At 43.9% G+C, this 15,186-nt stretch overlaps 1 pseudogene; it reads right to left on the bottom strand.

The window, feature by feature from the left end:
• LOC135543738 (replication protein A 70 kDa DNA-binding subunit-like) overlaps positions 1 to 15,186 on the bottom strand; it is a 139,165-nt pseudogene that overhangs the window by 59,791 nt on the left and 64,188 nt on the right.

Here is a 15,186-nt window from a genome sequence, read left to right as displayed (position 1 = left end):
TGGATTGTGTATGTGTGCCATTCACAGGTTGAATGTGCAAGACAAACACTTAAAACTTGTTAGAGCTAGGGTCCTTTTTCTCAATTTCCGCCTGGCTGACGTGCCCAAAGTAAACTGCCTGTTGCTCAGGCCCTGAAGCCAGGATATGCAAATCACTGGTACCATTGGAAAGAAAACAATTTGAAGTTTGTGGAAATGTTAATGTAGGAAAATATAACACATTAGATATGGTAGGAGAAAATCCAAAGACAACCCAACTGGAATGTTTTTTTTTTGAGAGCTCTTACAATGGAAAGTATAGAGAAATAATGAAATCTAGCTCCCGGTATGCAATTCCTATGGATTCCACAGGGTGTCAGCACTCTATGTTCAAGGTTTCAGGCTTGCTTCTTCCAAAACCAATGAGAAAGACAGTTTTAGTACAAGGACACAGTCTTGGGAATTCGTGTTTGTGCGAGCGATGAAGACATTAACCTCTTGGAACGCCCCATCCCGGATCCGGGATCGTGACTAAAGCCTCAGGCTCATTAGCATAACGCAACGTTAACGATTTCTGAAAATGAAAATACTGCGTCTGCTCTCAAGCTTAGCCTTTTCTTAACAACACTGTCATCTCAGATTTTCAAAATATGCTTTTGAACCATAGAAATTGACTAATTTGTGTAAGAGTATGCTAAGCTAGCATAGCATTTTGAGTAGCATTTAGCACGCAACATTTTCACAAAAAACCAGATAACCAAATAAATAAAATCATTTACCTTTGAAGAGCTTCTGATGTTTTCAATGAGGAGACTCTCAGTTACATACCAAATGCGCAGTTTTTCCTGAAAGCGTCTGTGTGTAGGAGAAATCGTTCCGTTTTCTACATTGCGTCTGGCTACCGAAACGAAAATTCAGTCACCTACAACGTAAAACTTTTTCCGAATTAACTACATAATATCGACCGAAACATGGCAAACGTTGTTTGGAATCAATACTCAAGGTGTTTTTTCACATATCTCTTCATTGATATGCAGTTCGTGGAAGCTTGCTTTCCTCTCTGTATCCCATGGAAAAATACTGGCAGCTGACTTTTGTGCACCAATTTCGGCGCAGGACACCGGGCGGACACCTGGTAAATGTGGTCTCTTATGGTCAATCTTCCAATGATCTGCCTACAAATACGTCACAATGCTGCAGACACCTTGGGGAAACGACAGAAAGGGCAGGCTCATTCCTCTCGCATTCACAGCCATATAAGGAGACAATGGAAAACAGAGCCTCAAAAATCCTGCTCATTTCCTGGATGCCGTCTCATCTTGGTTTTGCCTGAAGCTCACATTCTAGGGCACGCACAGAAAATACCTTGGTAGTTCTGGACACGTCAGAGTGTTTTCTTTCGAAAGCTATCAATTATATGCATAGTCGAGCATCTTTTTGTGACAAAATATCTTGTTTAAAACGGGAACGTTTTTCATCCAAAAATGAAATAGCGCCCCCAGAGCATCAACAGGTTAAGCACCTGCTTACATCGGTTTCCTATCGAACATACTTCTTTCCTTATGAAATATTATAGTTTGATTACATTTTAGGAGGAGTCAATAGACATGTATTTTGACTTGTTTTAACAACGTTAACGGTAGATTTTTGGATTCCTTTCTCTGCAAGTTGAACGAGTGGATTACACAAATCGATGGCACCAACGAAACAGACTTTTTGGAATATAAAGAAGGATTTTATCTAACAAAACGACACTACATGTTATAGCTGGGACCCTTTAGATGACAAATCAGAGAAAGATTTTCAAAAATTAAGTGAATATTTAACTTCTTGGATATAGGGGGCGCTATTTTAATTTTGGGATGAAAAACGTTCCCGTTTTAAACAAGATATTTTGTCATGAAAAGATGCTTGACTATGCATATAATTGACAGCATTGGAAAGAAAACACTCTGACGTTTCCAAAGCTGCAAAGATATTGTCTGTGAGTGTCACAGAACTGATGTTACAGAAAAAACCCAGATACCCAGAAACCCAGACGCATGTCTTGTATTCAAGATCCTTAATGGCCTGGCTCCCCCTCCACTCAATATTTTTGTTAAACAGAAAACCCAGACATATGGCAGCAGATCCACAAGGTCTGCCATGAGAGGTGACTGTATAGTTCCCCTAAGGAAAAGCACCTTTAGTAAATCTGCATTCTCTGTGAGAGCTTCCCATGTCTGGAATACACTGCCATCAGACACACATAACTGCACCACATATCACACTTTCACAAAATGCTTGAAGACATGGCTAAAGGTCAATCAGATTTGTGAACATGGTCCCTAGCTGTGTGTTGCCGCTTTCCATGTTGTCTGTTCTCTGTAGCTTGTGAGGTGTGGAAACACTTTGTTGCTTTTATGAATTTTGTCTTGCTGCTTTTTGCTCTATGTTGCTCTCTGTTAGCTACGTCTTGCTTGTCCTATGTTGCTATGTCTTGCTTGTTCTATGTTGCTATTGTCTATATTGTAATTGTTTTTAATAACCTGCCCAGGGACTGCGGTTGAAAATTAGCCGGCTGGCTAAAACCGGCACTTTTACTGAAACGTTGATTAATGTGCACTGTCCCTGTAAAAATAAAAATAAACTCAAACTCAAACTCAAAAATCCAATCAGGAAGTGCCGCATTTTTTGAAACCGCCTCATGGCGATGACTCCTTATATGGCTGTGAAGGAGCTAGGAGTCAGCTTACGTTTTCCCCAAGGTGTCTGCAGCATTGTGACGTATTTGTAGGCATATCATTGGAAGATTGACCATAAGAGACTACATCTACCAGGTGGTCGCTTGGTGTCCTCCATCGCAATTATTGCGTAATCTCCAGCTGCAGTATTTTTCCGTTTGCTTCTGATGAGAAGCCAACTGCCACCACTGATAGATTATCGAATAGATATGTGAAAAACACCTTGAGGATTGATTCCAAACAACGTTTGCCATGTTTCTGTCGATATTATGGAGCTAATTTGGAAAAAAGTTCGGCGTTGTAAGTGACTGCATTTTCCGGTCTTTTTCTTAGTCAAACGTGATGAACAAAACGGAGCTATTTCGTCTACACAAATAATCTTTTTGGAAAAAATGAACGTTTGCTATCTAACTAAGAGTCTCGTCATTGAAAACATCCGAAGTTCTTTTCCCATAGCAACGATTAAAACATTCCCTAACCAGAAACCTTGGATTGATGGCAGCATTTGCGTGAAACTGAAAGCGCGAACCACTGCTTTCAATCAGGGCAAGGTGTCTGGTAACATGACTGAATACAAACAATGCAGCTATTCCCTCCGTAAGGCTATCAAACGAGCTAAGCGTCAGTACAGAGACAAAGTAGAATCCCAATTCAACGGCTCAGACACAAGAGGCATGTGGCAGGGTCTACAGTCAATCACGGACTACAGGAAGAAATCCAGCCCAGTCACGGACCAGGATGTCTTGCTCCCAGGCAGACTAAATAACTTTTTTGCCCGCTTTGAGGACAATACAGTGCCACTGACACTGCCTGCAACGGAAAAATTCGGTCTCTCCTTCACTGCAGCCGAGGTGAGTAAAATATTTAAACGTGTTAACCCTCGCAAGGCTGCAGGCCCAGACGGCATCCCCAGCCGCGCCCTCAGAGCATGCGCAGACCAGCTGGCTGGTGTGTTTACGGACATATTCAATCAATCCCTATACCAGTCTGCTGTTCCCACATGCTTCAAGAGGGCCACCATTGTTCCTGTTCCCAAGAAAGCTAAGGTAACTGAGCTAAACGACTACCGCCCCGTAGCACTAACTTCCGTCATCATGAAGTGCTTTGAGAGACTAGTCAAGGGCTATATCATCTCCACCCTACCTGACACCCTAGACCCACTCCAATTTGCTTACCGCTCAAATAGGTCCACAGACGATGCAATCTCAACCACACTGCACACTGCCCTAACCCATCTGGACAAGAGGAATACCTATGTGAGAATGTTGTTCATCGACTACAGCTCGGCATTCAACACCATAGTACCCTCCAAGCTCGTCATCAAGCTCGAGACCCTGGGTCTCGACCCCGCCCTGTGCAACTGGGTACTGGACTTCCTGACGGGCCGCACCCAGGTGGTGAGGGTAGGTAACAACATCTCCTCCCCGCTGATCCTCAACACTGGGGCCCCACAAGGGTGCGTTCTGAGCCCTCTCCTGTACTCCCTGTTCACCCACGACTGCGTGGCCACGCACACCTCCAACTCAATCATCAAGTTTGCGGACGACACAACAGTGGTAGGCTTGATTACCAACAACGACGAGACGGCCTACAGGGAGGAGGTGAGGGCCCTCGGAGTGTGGTGTCAGGAAAATAACCTCACACTCAACGTCAACAAAACTAAGGAGATGATTGTGGACTTCAGGAAACAGCAGAGGGAACACCCCCCTATCCACATCGATGGAACAGTAGTGGAGAGAGTAGCAAGTTTTAAGTTCCTCGGCATACATATCACAGACAAACTGAATTGGTCCACTCACACAGACAGCATCGTGAAGAAGGCGCAGCAGCGCCTCTTCAACCTCAGGAGGCTGAAAAAATTTGGCTTGTCACCAAAAGCACTCACAAACTTCTACAGATGCACAATCGAGAGCATCCTGGCGGGCTGTATCACCGCCTGGTACGGCAACTGCTCCGCCCTCAACCGTAAGGCTCTCCAGAGGGTAGTGAGGTCTGCACAACGCATCACCGGGGGCAAACTACCTGCCCTCCAGGACACCTACACCACCCGATGTTACAGGAAGGCCATAAAGATCATCAAGGACATCAACCACCCGAGCCACTGCCTGTTCACCCCGCTATCATCCAGAAGGCGAGGTCAGTACAGGTGCATCAAAGCTGGGACCGAGAGACTGAAAAACAGCTTCTATCTCAAGGCCATCAGACTGTTAAACAGCCACCACTAACATTGAGTGGCTGCTGCCAACACACTGACACTGACTCAACTCCAGCCACTTTAATAATGGGAATTGATGGGAAATGATGTAAATATATCACTAGCCACTTTAAACAATGCTACCTTATATAATGTTACTTACCCTACATTATTCATCTCATATGCATACCTATATACTGTACTCTATATCATCGACTGCATCCTTATGTAATACATGTATCACTAGCCACTTTAACTATGCCACTTTGTTTACATACTCATCTCATATGTATATACTGTACTCGATACCATCTACTGTATCTTGCCTATGCTGCTCTGTACCATCACTCATTCATATATCCTTATGTACATATTCTTTATCCCCTTACACTGTGTATAAGACAGTAGTTTAGGAATTGTTAGTTAGATTACTTGTTGGTTATTACTGCATTGTTGGAACTAGAAGCACAAGCATTTCGCTACACTCGCATTAACATCTGCTAACCATGTGTATGTGACAAATAAAATTTGATTTGATTTGATTTGAAAGGTAAATGATTTTATTTTAATGCTTTTCTTGTTTTTGTGAAAATGTTACCTGCTGAATGCGAGGCTTAATGCTATGCTAGGCTATCAATACTCTTACACAAATGCTCGTGTAGCTTTGGTTGAAAAGCATATTTTGAAAATCTGAGATGACAGTGTTGTTAACAAAAGGCTAAGCTTGTGTTTGAATATATTTATTTCATTTCATTTGCGATCATGAATAGGAAACGTTGCGTTATGGTAATGAGCTTGAGGCTATGATTACGCTCCCGGATACGGGATTGCTCGACGCTAGAGGTTAATCACTATTTGTGAATTTCTGAAACCTGTGCTGGTGGAAAAATATTTTGATATGAGACGCCTTCCTCTAACAATCGCATAGCTACTGTAAATCGGACAGTTAGATTATCAAGAACTTAAGCTTTCAACTGATAAAAGGCACTTGTATCTACCTAAATGGTTAATATCCATAATGTTTATGATTATTTGAATTGCGCCACCTCCAGTTTCACTGGAAGTTGGCCCGCGAGCGGGATGCCTATCCCTGAGATGAAGTGCCCTTTGAACAGGGTACGGTAGAAGGTCAAAATGGGCCAGCATCCCTGTTAAATGCTTTGGACACCTTGTAAAGTCCATTCCCCTGACGAATTGAGGCTGTTCTGAAGGCAAATGGGGGGAGGCGCACAATATAGGAAGGTGTGGCTAATGTTTGGTATACTTAGTGTATGTCTGTCCTTTATGTGTTTGAATGAATGTCTGTCCGTTATCTGTGTGTGTGTGTGTGTGTGTGGGGGGGGGGGGGGGTTGTTGTACTCACAGACAGCATGACGCAGAATTTGTAGTTAGGGAATTGTGTGTCACACTTCTCACAGTGGTAGAGTCCATTTGGTTGTTCTATTACCTTCTTCTTACAATCTGCAGAGGGACAGGCCTGGTACAGACAGCTTTCCTTACCACTAAACAACACTGTGGCTACAGAGCTGAAATAATCCGCCTGTAGGGAGGGAGAAGGGAGGGGGAGAGGGAGAGAGAGAGAGAGAGAGAGAGAGAGAGAGAGAAGGAGAGAGATGGAGGGGTGGATGGATGAGGGGTGGATGGAGGGAGGGAGGTAAGACGAGAGAGGGAAAAAGAGAGAAAAGAGGACAACAAAAAGAGAGAGAAAGTGGATGGAAAGAGACACAGAGAGACAAAGAAAGACAGAGAGAAACCGAGAGAGACACACACAATAGCAGGGACAATAGCAGGGACAACATTTTCTCAAAATGAATTTCAGTTGCAGCACAAAAGTCACAAAAGCAGTCGAAAGGCAATGCAATTATAAAGAAGAAGCTTGTAAAATGATGTGTATGTGTCTCTGCAGTTGAAAGCGAATATGTGTGTACCCGCCTGTGTGTATGTGTCTAAGGTTGGTATAATTTATGGTGTTATTAGCACCTAAGGCTTGAGCGAGGACTCAACAGCGGTAGAGACAGAAGATGGTAATTCAGCAGGATAAAGCCTATTCTCTGCTAGCTGCATGCCTGGTAGAGTAACACAACATTACCACACAGTTAAATACTAGAGACATGCCTGGTAGAGTAACACAACATTACCACACAGTTAAATACCAGAGACATGCCTGGTAGAGTAACACAACATTACCACACAGTTACAGTTTTTTTCGATTGCTAAACGACATTGGGCACAACTGGAGTCACATGTGCAAAACTCTAACTACAGTCTGCAATACCAACAGTCACCTGAGCTAAACAGTTCACATCACCTGCAAAACTCATTCCAAGCAACACAACTCTTAACACATGGCTCAAAACACGCTCAGTGCAGCCAAACACTATGCACAACCCTCACTGAGATAACACACACTGTCACTCAGAACACACTGAGAGTAAAAACACTAGCATCAAACACCAATACAGAAAACACAAACTTTTCATCTTTACAGTTTGAACAATTTCAGTGACTTCATACAAAGTAATTTTTTCTTCAAAGAAAAGAGTGACATTCTTTCACATGATTTATTAAAATTTTTAGAACATAACAATTCTTTAAGGTAAATGAAAATTAGTCTGTAGTAATTTACGGAATTACAGTAATGAGAAAAAAAAGGTAGAAACTAAAAGTACATACTGTAATTCGAACAAATAATTGAGGGGCTAATCCTGCCTCTCTCTAGCATCAGGCCACAGGTTTTCTTCAACATCACATCTAATGTTTTCTCTTGCCATGCACCTGGGGAAGAACCTTCTGGAGTGCCTTATCCATCCCTGGCAGTCCTCTGGACTCGTGTCCTCACATCCGGCACGCATGGCTTCCAAAAGAGACATTTGGTCATGTGGGTGGTGACCAAACACTTTCCACCTCCAGGCAGAGAAAAACTCCTCTATTGGGTTGAGGAAGGGTGAATATGCAGGCAGGTATAAGACCATAAATCTGTGATGTGCTGCAAACCAATCTGTGACAGCTGCAGAGTGGTGAAAAGCAACGTTATCGCAAACTATGACAAAAACTTGGGGGTTTCTTACTGGCTCCCCTGTTCTGCTGGCACTAGCTGAGCATAGAGCTGTTCTAGGAAAGCTATAAGCCTTTCTGTGTTGTATGGGCCAATGAGTGGTGTGTTGAGAAGCAAACCATCATTGGCCATTGCAGCACACATGGTGATATTTCACCCCTTTGGCCTGGAACCTCCACAGTGGCCCTTTGATCTATAACATTCCTTCCTCTGCGCCGTGTTTTGGCAAGGTTAAATCCAGCTTCATCGATAAATACAAATGAATGTGGTCTTTCCAGTGCTTCCACCTCCATTACTCTCTGATAAACAGTAAGTGCACAGTTTTACTGTAGAAATGCTAGTGTTTTTTTTTTTTACTGTAAATATTTTGTATAGCTGTGTACGTAACCTCAGACGTCTTACCTGGACATATTGGTATCTTTGTTCTTTTACCCGTTCACTGTTTCTCTCGAACGGTACAGTGTATAACTGTTTCATTGTAACTTGGTGTTTCTTTAGGACTCGAGCAATAGTTGTTGTGCTGACAGAATTAACATTTTCAAATATATCATTATCAGCCAGCACTCTATCTTGAATCTCCCGCAGTTTTATTGCATTGTTGACAACAACCATGTCAACAATAGCATTTTCTTCCGCATCTGAACATATTTTTCCTCTTCCCCCTGTTGGGGGCCTTTGGGTCCTGTTGTAAAAATATATTTTACAGTCAAACTTACTGTAATATATATCTGTGTAAATATTCTATAATTGCATTACAAAATAGATTCCTGTAATGTTTTCATTTACTGTAAGGATGTAACTCTCACCTGTTTGTATGATGGAAAATTCGCATTACAGATGCCACTGTGGATCTTTGCAGATTGGGTTGCACCTTCAACCCTGCCTCTCTCAATGAGAGACCATGGTTCACGACATGGTCTATAAGTGTAGCCCTTATTTCATCTGAAATAACAGCTCTTTGTCTTCTTTGTCTTCCTCCACGCATCCGCCCTCTCCCTGCCACCCTTCTCCCCCCACGAACCCATCTTCCTTGTTCCATTTCCAAAATGAGTCTTTCTGAGCTCTACCTATATATACTGCAATATGTGTGTGTGTTCACTAACAAGTCTAAAACAAGACACCTGCTTAGCCTTTCAGCTGAAATTGCAATCAGCAGTGTTTGAAAGGCACAAGGCTGAAATCTATTCCGTTTTGAATGTGTGGTTCACAGTTTAGACAACAGTGTGTTAGCATTTGAACAAAGTGCTGTAAATCCACAGTGTTGTGCAGGTTGTGGTTAAAGTCATGGGATAAGTGTGTAGAGTTTTGAAAACTGTGTTCAAGCAATGAAAAACGAGCTAGAGTTTGGTCCACATGAACTGCTGCTGTGCAGACTGTAGTTAGAGTTTTGCACATGTGACTCCAGTTGTGTCCACTGTCGTTTAGCAATCGAAAAAAACTGTAAATACCAGAGACATGCCTGGTAGAGTAACACAACATTACCACACAGTTAAATACCAGAGACATGCCTGGTAGAGTAACACAACATTACCACACAGTTAAATACCAGAGACACGCCTGGTAGAGTAACACAACATTACCACACAGTTAAATACCAGAGACATGCCTGGTAGAGTAACACAACATTACCACACAGTTAAATACCAGAGACATGCCTGGTAGAGTAACACAACATTACCACACAGTTAAATACCAAAGACATGCCTGGTAGAGTAACACAACATTACCACACAGTTAAATACCAGAGACATGCCTGGTAGAGTAACACAACATTACCACACAGTTAAATACCAGAGACATGCCTGGTAGAGTAACACAACATTACCACACAGTTAAATACCAGAGACACGCCTGGTAGAGTAACACAACATTACCACACAGTTAAATACCAGAGACACGCCTGGTAGAGTAACACAACATTACCACACAGTTAAATACCAGAGACACGCCTGGTAGAGTAACACAACATTACCACACAGTTAAATACCAGAGACACGCCTGGTAGAGTAACACAACATTACCACACAGTTAAATACCAGAGACACGCCTGGTAGAGTAACACAACATTACCACACAGTTAAATACCAGAGACACGCCTGGTAGAGTAACACAACATTACCACACAGTTAAATACCAGAGACATGCCTGGTAGAGTAACACAACATTACCACACAGTTAAATACCAGAGACATGCCTGGAATAGTAACACAACATTACCACACAGTTAAATACCAGAGACATGCCTGGTAGAGTAACACAACATTACCACACAGTTAAATACCAGAGACATGCCTGGTAGAGTAACACAACATTACCACACAGTTAAATACCAGAGACACGCCTGGTAGAGTAACACAACATTACCACACAGTTAAATACCAGAGACACGCCTGGTAGAGTAACACAACATTACCACACAGTTAAATACCAGAGACATGCCTGGTAGAGTAACACAACATTACCACACAGTTAAATACCAGAGACATGCCTGGAATAGTAACACAACATTACCACACAGTTAAATACCAGAGACATGCCTGGTAGAGTAACACAACATTACCACACAGTTAAATACCAGAGACATGCCTGGTAGAGTAACACAACATTACCACACAGTTAAATACCAGAGACACGCCTGGTAGAGTAACACAACATTACCACACAGTTAAATACCAGAGACACGCCTGGTAGAGTAACACAACATTACCACACAGTTAAATACCAGAGACATGCCTGGTAGAGTAACACAACATTACCACACAGTTAAATACCAGAGACATGCCTGGTAGAGTAACACAACATTACCACACAGTTAAATACCAGAGACATGCCTGGTAGAGTAACACAACATTACCACACAGTTAAATACCAGAGACACGCCTGGTAGAGTAACACAACATTACCACACAGTTAAATACCAGAGACACGCCTGGTAGAGTAACACAACATTACCACACAGTTAAATACCAGAGACATGCCTGGTAGAGTAACACAACATTACCACACAGTTAAATACCAGAGACATGCCTGGTAGAGTAACACAACATTACCACACAGTTAAATACCAGAGACATGCCTGGAAGAGTAACACAACATTACCACACAGTTAAATACCAGAGACATGCCTGGTAGAGTAACACAACATTACCACACAGTTAAATACCAGATACATGCCTGGTAGAGTACAACACACACACACACACACACACACACACAGAAAGACGGCATGCAACATCGATACTAAACTAAGTAGGTGGGACCAGTACTTACTGTTTACAGTTGGTTGTGTGTTTTATATCTCTAAGTGTCACTATAATCATCCTGTGTGGACAAAGCAAGTACTGTAGGAAGAGACAACTACTGTAGGAAGAGACAACTACTGTAGGAAGAGACAACTACTGTAGGAAGAGACAACTACTGTAGGAAGAAACAGCTACTGTAGGAAGAAACAGCTGCTGTAGGAAGAAACAGCTACTGTAGGAAGAGACAACTACTGTAGGAAGAGACAACTACTGTAGGAAGAAACAGCTACTGTAGGAAGAGACAAGTACTGTAGGAAGAGACAACTACTGTAGGAAGAGACAACTAGTGTAGGAAGAGACAACTACCGTAGGAAGAGACAACTACTGTAGGAAGAGACAACTACTGTAGGAAGAGACAACTACTGTAGGAAGAGACAACTACTGTAGGAAGAGACAAGTACTGTAGGTAGAGACAAGTACTGTAGGAAGAGCAAGTGTGTGTGTGTGTGTGTGTGTGTGTGTGTGTGTGTGTGTGTGTGTGTGTGTGTGTGTGTGTGTGTGTGTGTGTGTGTGACAGGTACAAATGAAAGGGTGAAGGGAAGGTGTGTGTAGCTTTTTAGGTTAACAGTCTGATAGACAGGGACTGACGCAAGTAGACATTTACTGACACAGTGAGGACTAATTATCCCTGAACACAGAGGTAATTAAAGCACATCAATAACAGTTTCTGTTTGTGTGTGTGTGTGTGTGTGTGTGTGTGTGTGTGTGTGTGTGTGTGTGTGTGTGTGTGTGTGTGTGTGTGTGTGTGTGTGTGTGTGTGTGTGTGTGTGTGTGTGTGCGTGTACCTACTCAATCATTCAAGAGTAGGTCTGTCCCAGAGAACTTGATGTCCATTGTCACTTTGACCTTTACAGAACACAACATGTTACCATCAGGTTCAATGACCTTTGACCTATACTTGACACACCACATTACAGTAGGGCTCAACGAGCTTTGACTTCTTGACCCCTGCAGGCTACAGTGACTCAGACCCAAATCATCTGTCCCGGGTTGTATCCAAAATGACCCCCTTCATATCCACCCTGTCCCAATAGGGCGTCAAATAGGGCCCTGGTCAAAAAAGAAAACTATATAGGAAATAGGATGATATTTGGGACACATCCCCAGACATCTCTGCTCTTTCCCAGAACCCTAATGAGACTAAAAAGAGAGTTAACGACAAAAGTCTAATTAGTGGCATTCCCCCCCCAGCTTTGCCGACCTCCCAAACCACTCCACCCTCTGTCTTCCACTCTACCCTGGAGTCATCACTCTCCCAGAACTCTGATTCAACTCCTCCCACCACCCTCTGTCTTCCTGGAGTCATCACGCTCCCAGAACTCTGATTCAACTCCTCCCACCATCCTCTGTCTTCCCTGGAGTCATCACGCTCCCAGAACTCTGATTCAACTCCTCCCACCACCCTCTGTCTTCCTGGAGTCATCACACTCCCAGAACTCTAATTCAACTCCTCCCACCACCCTCTGTCTTCCTGGAGTCATCACACTCCCAGAACTCTAATTCAACTCCTCCCACCACCCTCTGTCTTCCCTGGAGTCATCACGCTCCCAGAACTCTAATTCAACTCCTCCCACCACCCTCTGTCTTCCCTGGAGTCATCACGCTCCCAGAACTCTGATTCAACTCCTCCCATCACCCTCTGTCTTCCTGGAGTCATCACGCTCCCAGAACTCTGATTCAACTCCTCCCACCACCCTCTGTCTTCCTGGAGTCATCACACTCCCAGAACTCTGATTTAGAATTCCATAATAGTTGAAATGTATGATGTTGGATTCTCAGAATTGGTAGGTTGGAATGAAAGTATGTCAGAGCAGGAAATAACAGAATAAGAGAGGTTGAGAATGTGATATGGGACAGAGGGAGAGAGAAATGGAGAGTTTGAGAGATGGATAGATTTTGAAGCGAGAGATGAGGTTAGATGACTATCTACCTTAATCCCCCTTTGTGGCTTTCTCCTTTATTACCTCCCTCCCCCTTTCCCTTTCCTCCTCTCTGGCCTGCTCTACTTCTGTAGTTCTCAGTGTACAGAGTCCCTCCCCCTTACCCCTTCCTCTCTGGCCTGCTCTCCTTCTGTAGTTCTCAGTGTACAGAGTCCCTCCCCCTTTCCCCTTCCTCTCTGGCCTGCTCTCCTTCTGTAGTTCTCAGTGTACAGAGTCCCTCCCCCTTACCCCTTCCTCTCTGGCCTGCTCTCCTTCTGTAGTTCTCAGTGTACAGAGTCCCTCCCCCTTTCCCTTTCTTCCTCTCTGGCCTGCTCTCCTTCTGTAGTTCTCAGTGTACAGAGTCCCTCCCCCTTTCCCCTTCCACTCTGGCCTGCTCTCTTTCTGTAGTTCTCAGTGTACAGAGTCCCTCCCCCTTACCCCTTCCTCTCTGGCCTGCTCTCCTTCTGTAGTTCTCAGTGTACAGAGTCCCTCCCCCTTTCCCTTTCTTCCTCTCTGGCCTGCTCTCCTTCTGTAGTTCTCAGTGTACAGAGTCCCTCCCCCTTTCCCCTTCCTCTCTGGCCTGCTCTCCTTCTGTAGTTCTCAGTGTACAGAGTCCCTCCCCCTTTCCCCTTCCTCTCTGGCCTGCTCTCCTTCTGTAGTTCTCAGTGTACAGAGTCCCTCAGGAAGTCTTAACCTGGAAACCACCAAGCAAAACCTACACACACACACACACACACACACACACACACACACACACCCACACCCACACACACACACCTGCAGATAAACACTAGAGCTGGGACGATGCACCCAAAATTACCGACCCTGAGAACACCTTCCTCTTCCGAAGCATTTTGCTTAATTTGGTTATTTTTTGTGTGTTTTTATAGGTTTTAAATTACAACCTAACTAATCTTATTCAGTTTATCAACCATGCTAATTATTAGCATCAGGTGTGCTAGACTTGGGTTGGAGTTAAAACCAACGGGAGGATATGTCTCCAGGAACAGGGTTGGAGTTAAAACCTACAGGAGGGCATCTCTCCAGGAACAGGGTTGGAGTTAAAACCTACAGGAGGGCATCTCTCCAGGAACAGGGTTGGAGTTAAAACCTACAGGAGGGTTTCTCTCCAGGAACAGGGTTGGAGTTAAAACCTACAGGAGGGTTTCTCTCCAGGAACAGGGTTGGAGTTCAAACCTACAGGAGGGTTTCTCTCCAGGAACAGGGTTGGAGTTAAAACCTACAGGAGGGTTTCTCTCCAGGAACAGGGTTGGAGTTCAAACCTACAGGAGGGTTTCTCTCCAGGAACAGGGTTGGAGTTCAAACCTACAGGAGGGTTTCTCTCCAGGAACAGGGTTGGAGTTAAAACCTACAGGATGGTATCTCTCCAGGAACAGGGTTGGAGTTCAAACCTACAGGAGGGTTTCTCTCCAGGAACAGGGTTGGAGTTCAAACCTACAGGAGGGTTTCTCTCCAGGAACAGGGTTGGAGTTCAAACCTACAGGAGGGTTTCTCTCCAGGAACAGGGTTGGAGTTAAAACCTACAGGATGGTATCTCTCCAGGAACAGGGTTGGAGTTCAAACCTACAGGAGGGTTTCTCTCCAGGAACAGGGTTGGAGTTCAAACCTACAGGAGGGTTTCTCTCCAGGAACAGGGTTGGAGTTAAAACCTACAGGAGGGTTTCTCTCCAGGAACAGGGTTGGAGTTAAAACCTACAGGAGGTTATCTCTCCAGGAACAGGGTTGGAGTTCAAACCTACATGATGGTATCTCTCCAGGAACAGGGTTGGAGTAAAAACCTACTGGAGGGCATATCTCCAGGAACAGGGTTGGAGAGCCCTGGTCAACAGTAATAGCCTATGCTTCATGTTGATTCCTGCAATGAAAGTATCTTCCCGTCCTGGTTGGCTGCTGACTCTTACTCCCTCTCTCCACTGTGCACACGGTGGAGGGAGAGATGAATTCTGAGAAGCACAAGCAAAACACTGTTTTCAAAGCAACTACTGTTGTTCTG

The sequence above is a fragment of the Oncorhynchus masou genome, chromosome 8 (genome assembly GCF_036934945.1).
Source record: "Oncorhynchus masou masou isolate Uvic2021 chromosome 8, UVic_Omas_1.1, whole genome shotgun sequence".
Taxonomy (NCBI): Eukaryota; Metazoa; Chordata; class Actinopteri; order Salmoniformes; family Salmonidae; genus Oncorhynchus; species Oncorhynchus masou.
The sequence above is the reverse complement of the archived record's forward strand: the minus strand, read 5'-3'. Positions and strand labels throughout refer to the sequence as shown.